Source organism: Schistocerca cancellata, chromosome 2 (assembly GCF_023864275.1).
Source record: "Schistocerca cancellata isolate TAMUIC-IGC-003103 chromosome 2, iqSchCanc2.1, whole genome shotgun sequence".
NCBI classification, from domain to species: Eukaryota; Metazoa; Arthropoda; class Insecta; order Orthoptera; family Acrididae; genus Schistocerca; species Schistocerca cancellata.
The window spans coordinates 1,105,602,492-1,105,618,482 of record NC_064627.1 but is presented as its reverse complement, the minus strand read 5'-3'; positions in this window follow the sequence as shown (position 1 = coordinate 1,105,618,482).

Here is a 15,991-nt window from a genome sequence, read left to right as displayed (position 1 = left end):
GTCTTTCACAGAGACCTCATACTCCAGACGGACGAGGAGCTACGAGCTAAGCTCGAACGGCGAGCTGTATACTTTGTTCGATGATTATATAAAGGTCCCAAGGCTAACTGAACAGAAACAGGTGCTTCCATTTTAGCTTTGAAGATAATATCTTCCCAGAAAATGTAGAAGATAAGGTGTACAGGCGCGATGTGAAACTTTATGTCGTGACGTCAATGAGGTATTTCCGATATTAATGCTTTACTTGCACGTCATTCGGCAGTACAGCGGGCCCAAATGCAGAAACTGCAGACAATAGCTCCACGAAGGTAGCCCTTGTGAACAACCGCCTTTGTATGTCAATTTTACTGAACACCAGCCTCCACATTCACTGGTTTGTCCCGCATTTAAGAAAGTACACTACTGGCCATTAACATTATTACACCAAGAAGAAATGCAGATGATAAACGGACATTCATTGGACAAATATATAATACTAGAACTGACATGTGATTACATTTTCACGCAATTTGGGTCCATAGATCCTGAGAAATCAGTACCCAGAACAACCACCTCTGGCCGTAATAATGGCCTTGGTACGCCTGGGCATTGAGTCAAACAGAGTTTGGATAGCGTGTACAGATACAGCTGCCCATGCAGCATCAACACGATACCACAGTTCATCAAGAGTAGTGCCTGGCGTATTGTGACGAGTCAGTTGCTCGGCCACCATTGACCAGACGTTTTCAGTTGGTGAGAGATCTGGAGAATGTGTTCGCCAGGGCAGCAGTCGAACATTTTCTGTATCCAGAAAGGCCCATACAGGACCTGCAACATGCGGTCGTGCATTATCCTGATGAAATGTAGGGTTTCGCAGGGATAGAATGAAGGGTAGAGCCGCGGGTCGTAACACATCTGAAATGTAACGTCCACTGTTCAAAGTGCCGTCAATGCGAACAACCTGCCTGTTGACGTGTAACCAACGCCACCCTATACCATCACGCCGGGTGATACGCCAGTATGGCGATGATGAATACACGCTTCCAATTTGCGTTCACCGCGATGTCGCCAAACACGGATGCGACAATCGTGATGCTGTAAACAGAACCTGGATTCATCCGAAAAAATGACGTTTCGCCATTCGTGCACCCAGGTTCGTCGATGAGTACACCAACGCAGGCGCTCCTGTCTGTGATGCAGCGTGAAGGGTAACCGCAGCCACGGTCTCCGAACTGATAGTCCATGCTGCTGCAAACGTCGTCGACCTGTACGTGCAGATGGTTGTTGTCTTGCAAACGTCCCCATCTGTTGACTCATGGATCGAGAAGTAGCTGCACGATCCGTTACAGCCATGCCGATAAGATGCCTGTCATCTCGACTGCTAGAGATACGAGGCCTTTGGGTTCCAGCACGGTGTTCCCTATTACCTTCCTGAACCCACCGATTCCATATTCTGCTAACAGTCACTGGATCTCGACCAACGCGAGCAGCAATGTCGCGATACGATAAACCGCAATCGCGATAGGCTACAATCCGACCTTTATCAAAGTCGGAAACATGATGGTACGCATTACTCCTCCTTACACGAGGCATCACAACAACGTTTCACCAGGCAACGCTGGTCAACTGCTGTTTGTGTATGAAAAATCGGTTGGAAACTTTCCTCATGTCAGCGCGTTGTGGGTGCCGCCACCGGCGCCAACCTTGTTTGAATGCTCTAAAAAGCTAATCATTTGCATACCACAGTCTCTTCTTCCTGTCGGTTAAATTTCGCGTCTGTAGCACGTCATATTCGTGATGTTGCAATTTTAATGGCCAGTAATGTAAATAAACGATTATAAATCATGTAACTACTTGGCATATACTAGACAAGAAAAAAATTAACCCCTGCATCCTGTCGAATTGATGACTAACTACGCAAAGTCACTGCATTCACCTTCCGTCCCAACACCTCAATTATTTACGCACCAGATCTACAACTCTCCACTACTCACATCGTTCTTGCGTCACTATCTTCGAGAACTATTTTGTACACCCGGCCCGAGAAGGGGCTTCCTCCTCCAGCATCTACTGGTGACAAATCCTACGTCTCGAGACCCCTCTCCACGGAAACGTAAAGATCAGACGCATGACATCAGCCAATGTTAGAAGGAATCGTGGCCTGTGGGCTCCATAGCTGCCCGCCCTTCATCTGCCCTCATGCCTACAGTGGGTAAGCAGTCGCAAGAACACGGCCACCAAAAGTTGCGAAAGAGGAGGAGGAGGAGAAGAACCGAGAGCAGGCTACTCTAGCGACTCCGGTGGCGCCAGATCCGCTCACACCATCGGAACCAGAGCAAATGTTCATTGATGTTGCCCCGCCGTCACCAATGACAGACTGGTCCCGGAATGTGACTGGTTCTCGGTGGCCCTTTCACGACTATAGGGGACATTCTCAACACGGTGATCCAATTGAATTGTGGTACTACTGTCACCTGCCGGAACTGCTGCAACTAACTTCCACGTATTCTGCAGACCGCGCGAAGTGTCGCAGTGGTTCGCACACTGGACGCGCAGTACGGACTATAACGGGTCTGGCCATCCAGATTTACGTTTTCCATGATTTTCCTTAATCGCTCCGGGCAAATACCTGGATGCTTCGTTTGACAGTGCACGGCGATTTCCTTCCCCGTACTTGAAACATTCCGAACTTATACGCTGCCTCTAATGATCTTGCTGCCGAAAGGACATTAACCCGAATCGTATTCTGCAGACCCAAGAAACTCACGTCACTAATGGCAATTGCCCAACGCTTCATGGTTACCTTAAGTTATGTACGAGGATTGGCCAGCAAGTAATGCACCGCATTTTCTTTCTCAGCCTAAAACAATACTACGAATGCGAAACGTTACGTATGTATTACCTGAAGTCTCCTGAGCGGGCCCGTCAAATTCTGTCACTTCCGACAGATCGCGTAGCTGCAGGACAGTTTCAAAATTGCGTCTGTAGGTGATGTACTTTACAAGCAACGTGCCGTCGTTGAATTTCTTACTGCAGAGAAAGGAACTGTGGGGAATATTCACAAATGATTGTGGGAAGTCTATGGAGCATCTGCTGTCGATAGAAGTACAGTTAGTCGCTGAGCATACAATAAAGGATCCTTCTTTCTATGTATTCGCAATATATTACATTTGTCTATGTTAAGGGTCAGTTGCCACTCCCTGCACCAAGTGCTTATCCGCTGCAGATCTTCCTGCATTTGCTGCAATTTTCTAATTCTGCAACTTCTCTGTACACTACAGCATCATCCGCGAAAAGCCGCATGGTTGGTTGGTTGGTTGTTTGGGGAAGGAGACCAGACAGCGTGGTCATCGGTCTCATCGAATTAGGGAAGGATGGGGAAGGAAGTCGGCCGTGCCCATTCGGAGGAACCATCCCGGCAGTTGCCTGGAGTTATTTAGGGAAATCACGGAAAACCTAAATCAGGATGGCCGGACGCGGGATTGAACCGTCGTCCTCCCGAATGCGAGTCCAAGCCGCATGGTACTTCCGACACTATCTACTAGGTCATTTATATATATTGTGAAAAGCAATGGTTCCATAACACTCCCCTGTGGCACGCCAGAGGTTACTTTAACGTATGTAGACGTCTCTCCATTGAGAACAACATGCTGTGTTCTGTTTGCTAAAAAATTCTTCAATCCAGCCACACAGCTGCTCTGATATTCCGTAGGCTCTTACTTTGTTTATCAGGCGACAGTGCGGAACTGTATCAAACGCCTTCCGGAAGTCAACGAAAACGGCATCTACCTGGGAGCCTGTATCTAATATTTTCTGGGTCTCATGAACAAATAAAGCGAGTTGGGTCTCACACGATCGCTGTTTGCGGAATCCATGTTGATTCCTACAGAGTAGATTCTGGGTTTCCAGAAACGACATGATACATGTCCTAAAATTCTACAACAGATCGATGTCAGAGATATAGGCCTATAGTTTTGCGCATCTGCTCGACGACCCTTCTTCAAGACTGGGACCTCACCTAGTTCTCTCGGACTTCGGGCCGCTAAAGGATGCCATTCGAGGAAGACGTTTTGAGGACGATGAGGAGGTAATTCACCCAGTGAAGCACTGGCTCCGCCTCCAGTATAAGAATTCTTACCGACAGGGCATACACGCCCTTGTTTCGCCCTGGAGGAAGGCCATAGAACGGGATGGAGATTACATGAAAAAAAAATGGTGTGCAGATAAAACACCATACTTTCGTGTGTGTAATTCTTGTTATGTTCAATAAAGAATTGTTGAAGAAAAAATATGCGGTGCATTATTTTCTGGGTAACACTCTAGCAATACCTTTACAAGCTGAGTTAACGGTCTTATCTTAAGATCACTCACAAGAGAAGTGGTATCGTATTACAAAATCTGTGTCAAACTGGGCGAGGTATACTCGATGTCATCCCCCACCCGTTACCAAGAGAAATATCCATCGCCTTCCCCTTCCTCCAACCCCTTTTCTCTCTAGACCAATAACATTGCCACTGCAGCTTCATTACATTAGGAGCAGGTCTGAATACAATCACAGCTGACCGAAACCGGTAGTCTAAGGACCTAACAATTTTGTGATAATAGACGGAAATAAAAGAAATTTAAGGAACGTCCCCCCCCCCTTTTGATACTAGAGCAGCTGTGCTGGCTGCTTCCCCGAAGTCTGTACGCGGTACTGAGATCAGGTTTGGTTGGGGTCACGGTGTGAGTATTTGTTACAACTAATAATAATAATAATAATAATAATAAATTAATTTTATTATTATTCGAATTACGTGAGTTTCGCCATTCGAGTAGTAGTAGGATCAACCTACTTAAAAAGAATGGCCGCAAATATTAGTGTAAGTTACGAGATGAAATGAAATGTCGTGTGGCTAGGGCCTCCCGTCGGGTAGACCGTTCGCCTGGTGCAGGTCTTTCGAGTCGACGCCACTTCGGTGACCTGCGCGTCGATGGGGATGAAATGATGATGATTGGGACAACACAACACCCAGTCCCTGAGTGGAGAAAATCTCCGACCCAGCTGGGAATCGAACCCGGGCCCTCAGGAGTGACAGTCTGTCACGCTGACCACTCATCTACCAGGGGCGGAGAGTTACGAGCTAACACACTCGAACATTACAGTGTGTGTATGAATTAATAACGTCATGATGTATTATCGAAAATTAAGGTTAATATTACGACAGTTTATCATAATTTTAACACATCTCCGTCACCCCAACATTCCTAGTGTATGTCTGACGTCGAAGTGTGTTTGTTAAAAAGAGTTCTTTCTCCTATTGGCAGAAATAGTGTAATTTATCAACGTTACGGCATATTCTGCGAAATCTTGGTAAATATTAATAAAACTTATGACACAACATAGTTTGACAATGCAGTGCGTGACGGGCGCCGCTAAGGTACTCGTACCATAATGTAATGACATCACGGAATATTCTGCAAAAAGGGGGGAATATTTTGAAAGATTTATCCAGTATTGTGGAAGACTACAACATTCGTTACAATATATGACGTTGTTTCTAAATTTGGTCCTTTCCAATTCTGCAAAATGGCGGAAAATAAGTTATTATTCCATCCACCCTTCAAGGCATAGTATGTCCTATAGCTTGGTAAGGTTGGCGTGGAGGAAAATTTCAAGCAGTTTCCTTCAAACGTGGGTAGTAGTGGTGCAATGCACTTGACACGAATTTGTTTGTTCCACAGACTGATCGCTGACCATATATAGTTCGCAGTGTGTATTCAACTCAGGCAAACAATATCTGTCTACTGCCACTAAAAGCGAGCACAATCCTTGTACACAAACAGCACCTTCGGCTCGATGCCTGCAGTGACGATCTGACCACCCTCATAGTGTGTTAAAAACAAAGCCATAAGTACTCCAAATATCCGCATTTCAATTCTAAGATAAAATGTATAAGTAAATAAGATATGGCACATTCTGCAAAACGGAGGAAAATGTTGGACGTCTAGGTGCATTGTGTGTGACAGAGTAATATGTAGAATGTAAAACGATATTTGTCAGTAGTGTCACTGAGTACCCCAATTTTAGCACTCAGAAACGGAAGTGACGTCGTGACCACTTGATTAGCTTACGAGAGCGTGCTGAAAAGTAATGACACCGATTTTTTTTTTGAGAAAAATCTTCAAGCATTTTAAGTAAAATAAACTCTGTTAACATTCTACATCTTTATTCCGCATGTATATCCAGCTCATTTCTCAACATACCCTGGCGACGAACACGTTTCTCCCAACGAGAGACCAGTTTTTCACACCGTCACTGTAAAATGATCGACTTTTCTGATGGGCCCACAACCTCACCTCTGCTTGTACCATTTCATCACTATCAAAGTGAAATTCTCGGAAATGTTTCTTCAGTTCTGGGAATAGATGAAAATGATTGGGGTAAAGCCGGGACTAACTCCATAGAGGATGATCGACTACAGTTTACATCTACATCTACGTCTACATCCATACTCCGCAAACCACCTGACGGTGTGTGGCGGAGGGTACCTTGAGTACCTCTATCGGTTCTCCCTTCTGTTCCAGTCTCGTATTGTTAATGGAAAAAAGGATTGTCGGTATGCCTCTGTGTGGGCTCTAATCTCTCTGATTTTATCCTCATGGTCTCTTCGCGAGATATACGTAGGAGGGAGCAATATACTGCTTGACGCCTCGGTGAAGGTATGTTCTCGAAACTTCAACAAAATCCCTTACCGAGCTACTGAGCGTCTCTCCTACAGAGTCTTCCACTGGAGTTTATCTATCATCTCCGTAACGCTTTCGCGATTACTAAATGATCCTGCAACGAAGCGCGCTGCTCTCCATTGGATCTTCTCTATCTCTTCTATCAACCCTATCTGGTACGGATCCCACACTACTGAGCAGTATTCAAGCAGTGGGCGAACAAGCGTACTGTACCTACTTCCTTCGTTTTCGGATTGCATTTCCTTAGGATTCTTCCAATGAATCTCAGTCTGGCATCTGCTTCACCAACGATCAGCTTTATATGATCATTCCATTTTAAATCACTCCTAATGCGTACTCCCAGATAATTTATGGAATTAACTGCTTCCAGTTACTGACCTGCTATATTGTAGCTAAATGATATGGGATCTTTCTTTCTATGTATTCGCAGCACATTACACTTGTCTACATTGAGATTCAATTGCCATTCCCTGCACCATGCGTCAATTCGCTGCAGATCCTCCTGCATTTCAGTACAATTTTCCAATGTCACAACCTCTCGATATACCACAGCATCATCCGCAAAAAGCCTCAGTGAACTTCCGATGTCATCCACGAGGTCATTTATGTATATTGTGAATAGCAACGGTCCTACGACTCTCCCCTCCGGCACACATGAAATCACTCTTACTTCGGAAGACTTCTCTCCATTGAGAATGACATGCTGCGTTCTGTTATCTAGGAACTCCTCAATCACACAATTGGTCTGATAGTCCATATGCTCTTACTTTGTTCATTAAACGACTATGGGGAACTGTATCTACATCTACATCTACATTTATACTCCGCAAGCCACCCAACGGTGTGAGGCGGAGGGCACTTTACGTGCCACTGTCATTACCTCCCTTTTCTGTTCCAGTCGCGTATGGTTCGCGGGAAGAACGACTGTCTGAAAGCCTCCGTGCGCGCTCGAATCTCTCTAATTTTACATTCGTGATCTCCTCGGGAGGTATAAGTAGGGGGAAGCAATATATTCGATACCTCATCCAGAAACGTACCCTCTCGAAACCTGGCGAGCAAGCTACACCCGATGCAGAGTCTGCCACTTGAGTTTGCTAAACATCTCCGTAACGCTATCACGGTTACCAAATACCCCTATGACGAAACGCGCAGCTCTTCTTTGGATCTTCTTGATCTCTGCCGTCAACCCGATCTGGTACGGATCCCACACTGATGAGCAATGCTCAAGTATAGGTCGAACGAGTGTTTTGTAAGCCACCTCCTTTGTTGTTGGACTACATTTTCTAAGGACTCTCCCAATGAATCTCAACCTATTACCCGCCTTACCAACAATTAATTTTATATGATCATTCCACTTCAAATCGTTCCGCACACATACTCCCAGATATTTTACAGAAGTAACTGCTACCAGTGTTTGTTCCACTATCATGTAGTCATACAATAAAGGATCCTTCTTTCTATGTATTCGCAATACATTACATTTGTCTATGTTAAGGGTCAGTTGCCACTCCCTGCACCAAGTGCCTATCCGCTGCAGATCTTCCTGCGTTTCGCTACAATTTTCTAACGCTGCAATTTCTCTGTATACTACAGCATCATCCGCGAAATGCCGCATGGAACTTCCGACACTATCTACTAGGTCATTTATATATACTGTGAAAAGTAATGGTCCCATAACACTCCCCTGTGGCACGCCAGAGGTTACTTTAACGTCTGTAGACGTCTCTCCATTGATAACAACATGCTGTGTTCTGTTTGCTAAAAATTCTTCAATCCAGCCACACAGCTGCTCTGATATTCCGTAGGCTCTTACTTTGTTTATCAGGCGACAGTGCGGAGCTGTATCGAACGCCTTGCGGAAGTCAAAAAACACGGCATCTACCTGGGGACCCGTGTCTATGGCCCTCTGAGTCTCGTGGACGAAAAGCGCGAGCTGGGTTTCACACGATCGTTTTTTTCGAAACCCATGCTGATTCCTACAGAGTAGATTTCTAGTCCCCAGAAAAGTCATTATACTCGAACATAATACGTGTTCTAAAATTCTACAACTGATCGACGTTAGAGATATAGGTCTATAGTTCATCACATCCGTTCGACGTCCCTTCTTGAAAACGGGGATGACCTGTGCCCTTTTCCAATCCTTTGGAACGCTACGCTCTTCTAGAGACCTACGGTACACCGCTGCAGGAAGGGGTGCCAAGTTCCTTCGCGTACTCTGTGTAAAATCAAATTGGTATCCCATCAGGTCCAGCGGCCTTTCCTCTTTTGAGCGCTTTTAATTGTTTCTCTATCCCTCTGTCGTCTGTTTCGATATCTACCATTTTGGCATCTGTGCGTCAATCTAGAGAAGGAACTACAGTGCAGTCTTCCTCTGTGAAACAGCTTTGGAAAAAGACATTTAGTATTTCGGCCTTTAGTCTGTCATCCTCTGTTTCAGTACCATTTTGGTCGCAGAGTGTATTAATCCAGCTACCGCTTTCACATAAGACTAGTGAAGCCAAGGTGTCGGATTGTAGCAGATGTCGCAGCTCTCGTTTGTGGCCTGACTTTGTCAGTCTGAAGGAGAGGGTGCTCCATGTTTGGACGACTAGAAACTCGACTGCAGCACTGTGCTCCTCATGCATCTATTTAGTTACGATACACGGCTCCATGTTACACGCCACACTTATGAGCCCTCTAGCGGCACAGGGTTGCAACTTGGGTCGATCAGCACTTACTATGCAGCGGAACTTCGGATAGTCAGGATACTTAATGTTTAACAATTTTTTCAAAATAAAGAAATACAAGAAAGCACTTCTCAAAGGTATAAAAATTCAACATGAAGCACAACCAACTTACTTTACTTCAAAATCACCTAAAACTTTATGTTTTGCATCTTTTATATTTTTTCAAAGAACTACTTGCACATGCGTATTCCGCCCCACCCGCGGGGCAAATTGGTATAATTTTTTATGGATTATAGTATAAACATTGAAACTGTTACGAATATTATCTTAAACCTAAGACGTAAAAATGCTTAATTTTTAATCGCTGTTAAGTATAAGGAACTATTTTAATGTCGTTTTGAAAGAGGTGCAATTATATTTCATGCTTAATAACCATCAACTAACAACTACTAGTCGTTGTGACGATATTCACACATTAGAATTTCTTCTTCACCTCACTGTCTTTGCCAGCATCTGAACTGGGTGCCCATTGGAAACACTTCTGGTATGCGACCTATCTCGTATTAGAAGTGCAGTAAGGGTCTCCCTCTGATTCACTCATCTCTGTCTCCGTCGTGACTTGATTTTGCCTGTGGCAGTGTTAATGAGGTTTTTTTTCATTCAAATTTCCTACCACTTAATATTCTATGCTATAATAGCGCAAAGACTGAGAACACAGGTGTGTAGATTACAGCAATACGAGCACATAAATGAGGGAAGTTTCCACCTGCATTCTGGAGACTCAGTGTACGTGTTTCCCCCCCTTAGTGGAGCATCTTCGCTTTCTCCCTTGCCTTCCCTCTGCTCTTCTGAAAAAATCACCAAAAAGTTTCTTCCCGTTATGGATATGTTTTGATGTCAGCTTTGGTTCAGCGCTCCTGAATTTCGCTAGTAATTTCGCTTCTTCTACTACAAGTTCAAAATTGTTTCTGATGGTGACTATATTGTCTCTTGCGGTTTGAAGAAGCTGCGAAGGGGTCTCTCTATCAGCATAGGGGACTGCAGTACTTTGGAAACTAGGATAATATTTTTAAAAATTTTACTTTGAAATGCGAGAGGCAGGACACAATCAAAAGTTTCCACATTTTTCTATCAAATTAGAAGCTTCTTCTTTCTCTGCTTTCTTCTTACTCTTTAAAATGATACTAGATAAGCACTGCAAAACTTGTGTGTAATGCTGCCTCATTGACGACATTGAATTAAATATGGAAGACATCTAGTTCGACAGTTTCTTCAGAGTCGTAACACGTCTGTCTCTTGCAAAAGTTTCATTTATTCTTTGCCATCGTAGCACAGAACCACTAAAGAAAACAAAAATTCACTGTATTTTTTCATAAAACAGATGCAGTTCCACTTCACGACTCAAACATTCTACACTACTGGCCATTAAAATTGCTACACCAAGAAGAAATGCAGATAATAAACGGGTATTCAATGTACAAATATATTATACTATAACTGACATGTGATTACATTTTCACGCAATTTGGGCGCATAGATCCTGAGAAATCAGTACCCAAAACAACCACCTCTGGCCGTAGTAACGGCCTTGATACGCCTGGGCATTGAGTCAAACAGGTGTACAGGTACACCTGCCCATGCAGCTTCAAGACGATACCACAGTTCATGAAGAGCAGTGACTGGCGTATTGTGACGAGCCAGTTGCTCGGCCACCATTGACCAGACGTTTTCAATTGGTGAGAGATCTGGAGAAGGTGCTGACCAGGGCAGCAGTTGATCATTTTCTGTATCCAGAAAGGCCCGTACAGGACCTGCAACATGCGGTCGTGCATTATCCTGCTGAAATGTAGGGTTTCGCAGGGATAGAATGAAGGGTAGACCCACGGGTCGTAACACAACTGAAATGAAACGTCCACTGTTCAAAGTGTCGTCAATGCGAACAAGAGGTGACCGAGACGTGTAACCAATGGCACCCCATACCATCACGCCGGGTGATACGCCAGTATGGCGATGATGAATACACGCTTCCAATGTGCTTTCACCACGATGTCACCAAACACGGATGCGACCATCATGATGCTGTAAACAGAACCTGGATTCATCCGAAAAAATGACGCTTTGTCATTCGTGCACCCAGGTTCGTCTTTGAGTACACCATCGCAGGCTCTCCTGTCTGTGAAGCAGCGTCAAGGTCTCCGAGCTGATAGCCCATGCTGCTGCAAACGTCGTCGTACTGTTCGTGCAGATGGTTGTCGTCTTGCAAACGTCCCCATCTGTTGACGCAGGGATCGAGACGTGGTTGCACGATCCGTTACAGCCATGCGGATAAGATGCCTGTCATCTCGACTGCTAGTGATACGAGGCCGTTGGGATCCAGCACGGCGTTCCGTATTACCCTCCTGAAACCACCGATTCCATATTCTGCTAACAGTCATTGGATCTCGACCAACGTGAGTAGCAATGTCGCGATACGATAAACCGCAATTGCGATAGGCTACAATCCGACCTTTATCAAAGTCGGGAACGTGAGAGTACACGAGGCATCACAACAACGTTTCACCAGGAAACGCCGGTCAACTGCTGTTTGTGTATGAGAAATCGGTTGGAAACTTTCCTCACGTCAGCACGTTGTAGGTGCCGCCACCGGCGCTAACCCTGTGTGAATGCTCTGAAAAGCTAATCATTTGCATATAACAGCATCTTCTTCCTGACTTTCCTCACGTCAGCACGTTGTAGGTGCCGCCACCGGCGCTAACCCTGTGTGAATGCTCTGAAAAGCTAATCATTTGCATATCACAGCATCTTCTTCCTGTCGGTTAAATTTCGCGTCTGTAGCACGTCATCCTCGTGGTGTAGCAATTTTAATGGCCAGTAGTGTGGTACCGAAGTTAATTTACGCTATAGAGTGTACAAGGGGGTGCTGATAAGTAATGCCCCGGAAATTTTTATTCTATTCTCAATGTCGGTTTGAGTATTACATGTCATGCCTATAACTCATCAAGTTTTCCGCTCCGCTGACGCAAGATGCTGCCCGCTGCCGCCAGAGAGTTTCGAATTCTAAAGTGTAACATCGCGGTGTGTAACGTAACTACGTCGGCGCGTGAGAAACAGACCCTCAGAAAACTGACAGTGCGAACTGAAAGATTTCGTCCACGCATAGACCACTCTCTTCTTCAGCATGACAATGCCAGTCCACACACGAACGTTGCGACATTTGCAAAAAACCGACGCCTCGGTTTCACTGACATCGATCGTCCTCCACACATTCCCGACTTGGTCCTACCCTATTTTCAGCTGTTCCCAAAAATCAGAGAACACCTTCGAGGACTACACTCTGATAACGATGAGGCGATGCAAGCAGAGGCAAGGTTGTGGCTCCGTGAACGAATTCAAACAGCCCACCCTGGCGGTATCAACAACATGGTCTCTGGTTGGTGAAAATGTATTCGTTGCCAAGGTGACTGTTAAGAAATAAATATGTAGTCAGGAAGAATAAGCATGTAGAATGTTAGTAAAATTTGTTTTATTTAAAAAGCTTCAAGAGTTTCACACACTTTTTAGCACGCTTTCGTGCCGCAGGGGAGTGTCATAGGACCGTTGCTATTCACAGTATACATAAATGACCTGGTGGATGACATCGGAAGTTCACTGAGGCTTTTTGCAGATGATGCTGTGGAGTATCGAGAGTTTGTAACAATGGAAAATTGTACTGAAATGCAGGAGGATCTGCAGCGAATTGACGCATGGTGCAGGGAATGGCAATTGAATCTCAATGTAGACAAGTGTAATGTGCTGCGAATACATAGAAAGAAAGATCCCATATCATTTAGCTACAATATAGCAGGTCAGTAACTGGAAGCAGTTAATTCCATAAATTATCTGGGAGTACGCATTAGGAGTGATTTAAAATGGAATGATCATATAAAGCTGATCGTCGGTGAAGCAGATGCCAGACTGAGATTCATTGGAAGAATCCTAAGGAAATGCAATCCGAAAACGAAGGAAGTAGGTACAGTACGCTTGTTCGCCCACTGCTTGAATACTGCTCAGTAGTGTGGGATCCGTACCAGATAGGGTTGATAGAAGATATAGAGAAGATCCAACAGAGAGCAGCACGCTTCGTTACAGGATCATTTAGTAATCGCGAAAGCGTTACGGAGATGATAGATAAACTCCAGTGGAAGACTCTGCAGGAGAGACGCTCAGTAGCTCGGTACGGGCTTTTGTCAAAGTTTCGAGAACATACCTTCACCGAAGAGTCAAGCAGTATATTGCTCCCTCCTACGTATATCTCGCGAAGAGACCATGAGGATAAAATCAGAGAGATTAGAGCCCACACAGAGGCATACCGACAATCCTTCTTTCCACGAACAATACGAGACTGGAATAGAAGGGAGAACCGATAGAGGTACTCAAGGTACCCTCCGCCACACACCGTCAGGTGGTTTGCGGAGTATGGATGTAGATGTAGATGTAGACCCTGACTTTGGGGCCTGTGCTTTATTTCTCGATTGCAAACCTGAGTATCTGCCTCTCACGAATGCAATGTCATCGTATTCTTGCCTTCTGCACCTATCCAGTTGTATTTTCGTCTTCTCTAAATCAGTTATTATTTCTTTTTCAAAAGTCTCAGCATCATGGAATGTTATTTGCTTAAATTTAAGTGCAAGTATCTTAGAACTACATTATCTTCGTCCTTTCTTGATAGATGGGGGCTGTGTCTACAATAAGTGAAGTGAACGGCTGCAGTTTAATTTCACCAATGATCCACTCTACAACACGATCACTTAACAGCCGTATAGCCGCATTTTGAATTAGTGGGCTCAAATTGAGGAATGTACCCTCAGTTACACTTGAGGGATGTACCCTGCATAGAGGATCATCTCTTGAGGGATGGAAGCTGGATACACTTTGTAATGCTACTTCCTCGGACGAGAAATGAAAATCAAAAATTAGCTCCAAAATTCCCAAAGATTTTCCCAAAACAAATTCCAAATTCCATGAAAAATGAACAAGCAAACAAATTTCCGGTTAACACTATTACTTGGATATTAACCAGTGACTGAATCAGGAATCTAATACTTAGTAATTTATTAACATACGAAAGAAAGATAGGATTCCAGTAACATCATCTCAAAATTCAATATCACAGTAAATCGCAAAATCATTACACTTAAAATCCGCAAAGTAGAACCAACGTTCCCAAAGAATACTTCGTGTGAGTACCCTTTGAGATTCGTGAGTAATGGCTAAGGATAATTCAATCCATTGTCACTACGTTACGAGAGTTAGCCGAAGCAGGTCATGCTTTTGAATGCTCGTATATGTAGGTGCAATTTTTTTTTTTTGGAGGGGGGGTGAATTGATTATTGCGATCTACTATGACGCAGTGAAACGATACTTTGACTTCAAATATAACGTTATTTAGAATTCAGATACAGGACTTCTATATATTCGACAGAAGTGACTTTTAATTAGATAACCTGAAGTTCCCCCTCCCCCCCCCCCCCCCCCCCATGAACCATGGACCTTGCCGTTGGTGGGGAGGCTTGCGATACAGATGGCCGTACCGTAGGTGCAACCACAACGAAGGGTTATCTGTTGAGAGGCCAGACAAACGTGTGGTTCCTTAGAGGGGCAGCAGCCTTTTCAGTAGTTGCAGGGGCAACAGTCTGGATGATTGACTGATGTGGCCTTGTAACATTAACCAAAACGGCCTTGCTGTGCTGGTACTGCGAACGGCTGAAAGCAAGGGGAAACTACAGCCGTTATTTTTCCCGAGGGCATGCACCTTTACTGTATAGTTAAATGATGATGGCGTCCTCCTGGGTAAAATATTCCGGAAGTAAAATAGTCCCCCATTCGGATCTCCGGGCGGGGACTACTCAAGAGGAGAAAGAAAACTGGCATTCTGCGGATCGGAGCGTGGAATGTCAGATCCCTTAATTGGGCAGGTAGGTTAGAAAACTTAAAGAGGGAAATGGATAAGTTAAAATTAAATATAGTGGGAATTAGTGAAGTTCGGTGGCAGGAGGAACAAGACTTTTGGTCAGGTGAATACAGGGTTATAAATACAAAATCAAATAGGGGTAATGCAGGAGTAGGTTTAATAATGAATAAAAAAATAGGAGTGCGGATAAGCTACTACAAACAGCATAGTGAACGCATTATTGTGGCCAAGATAGACACGAAGCCCACACCTACTACAGTAGTACAAGTTTATATGCCAGCTAGCTCCGCAGATGATGAAGAAATTGATGAAATGTGATAAGATAAAAGAAATTATTCAGGTAGTGATGGGAGACGAAAATTTAATAGTCATGTGTGCCTGGAATTCGAGAGTAGGGAAAGGGAGAGAAGGAAACGTAGTAGGTGAATATGGATTGGGGGAAAGAAATGAAAGAGGAAGCCATCTGGTAGAATTTTGCACAGAGCATAACTTAATCATAGCTAACACTTGGTTCAAGAATCATAAAAGAAGACTGTACACATGGAAGAATCCTGGAGATACTAGTAGCTATCAGATAGATTATATAATGCTAAGACAGAGATTTAGGAATCAGGTATTAAATTGTAAGACATTTCCAGGGGCAGATATGGACTCTGACCACAATCTATTG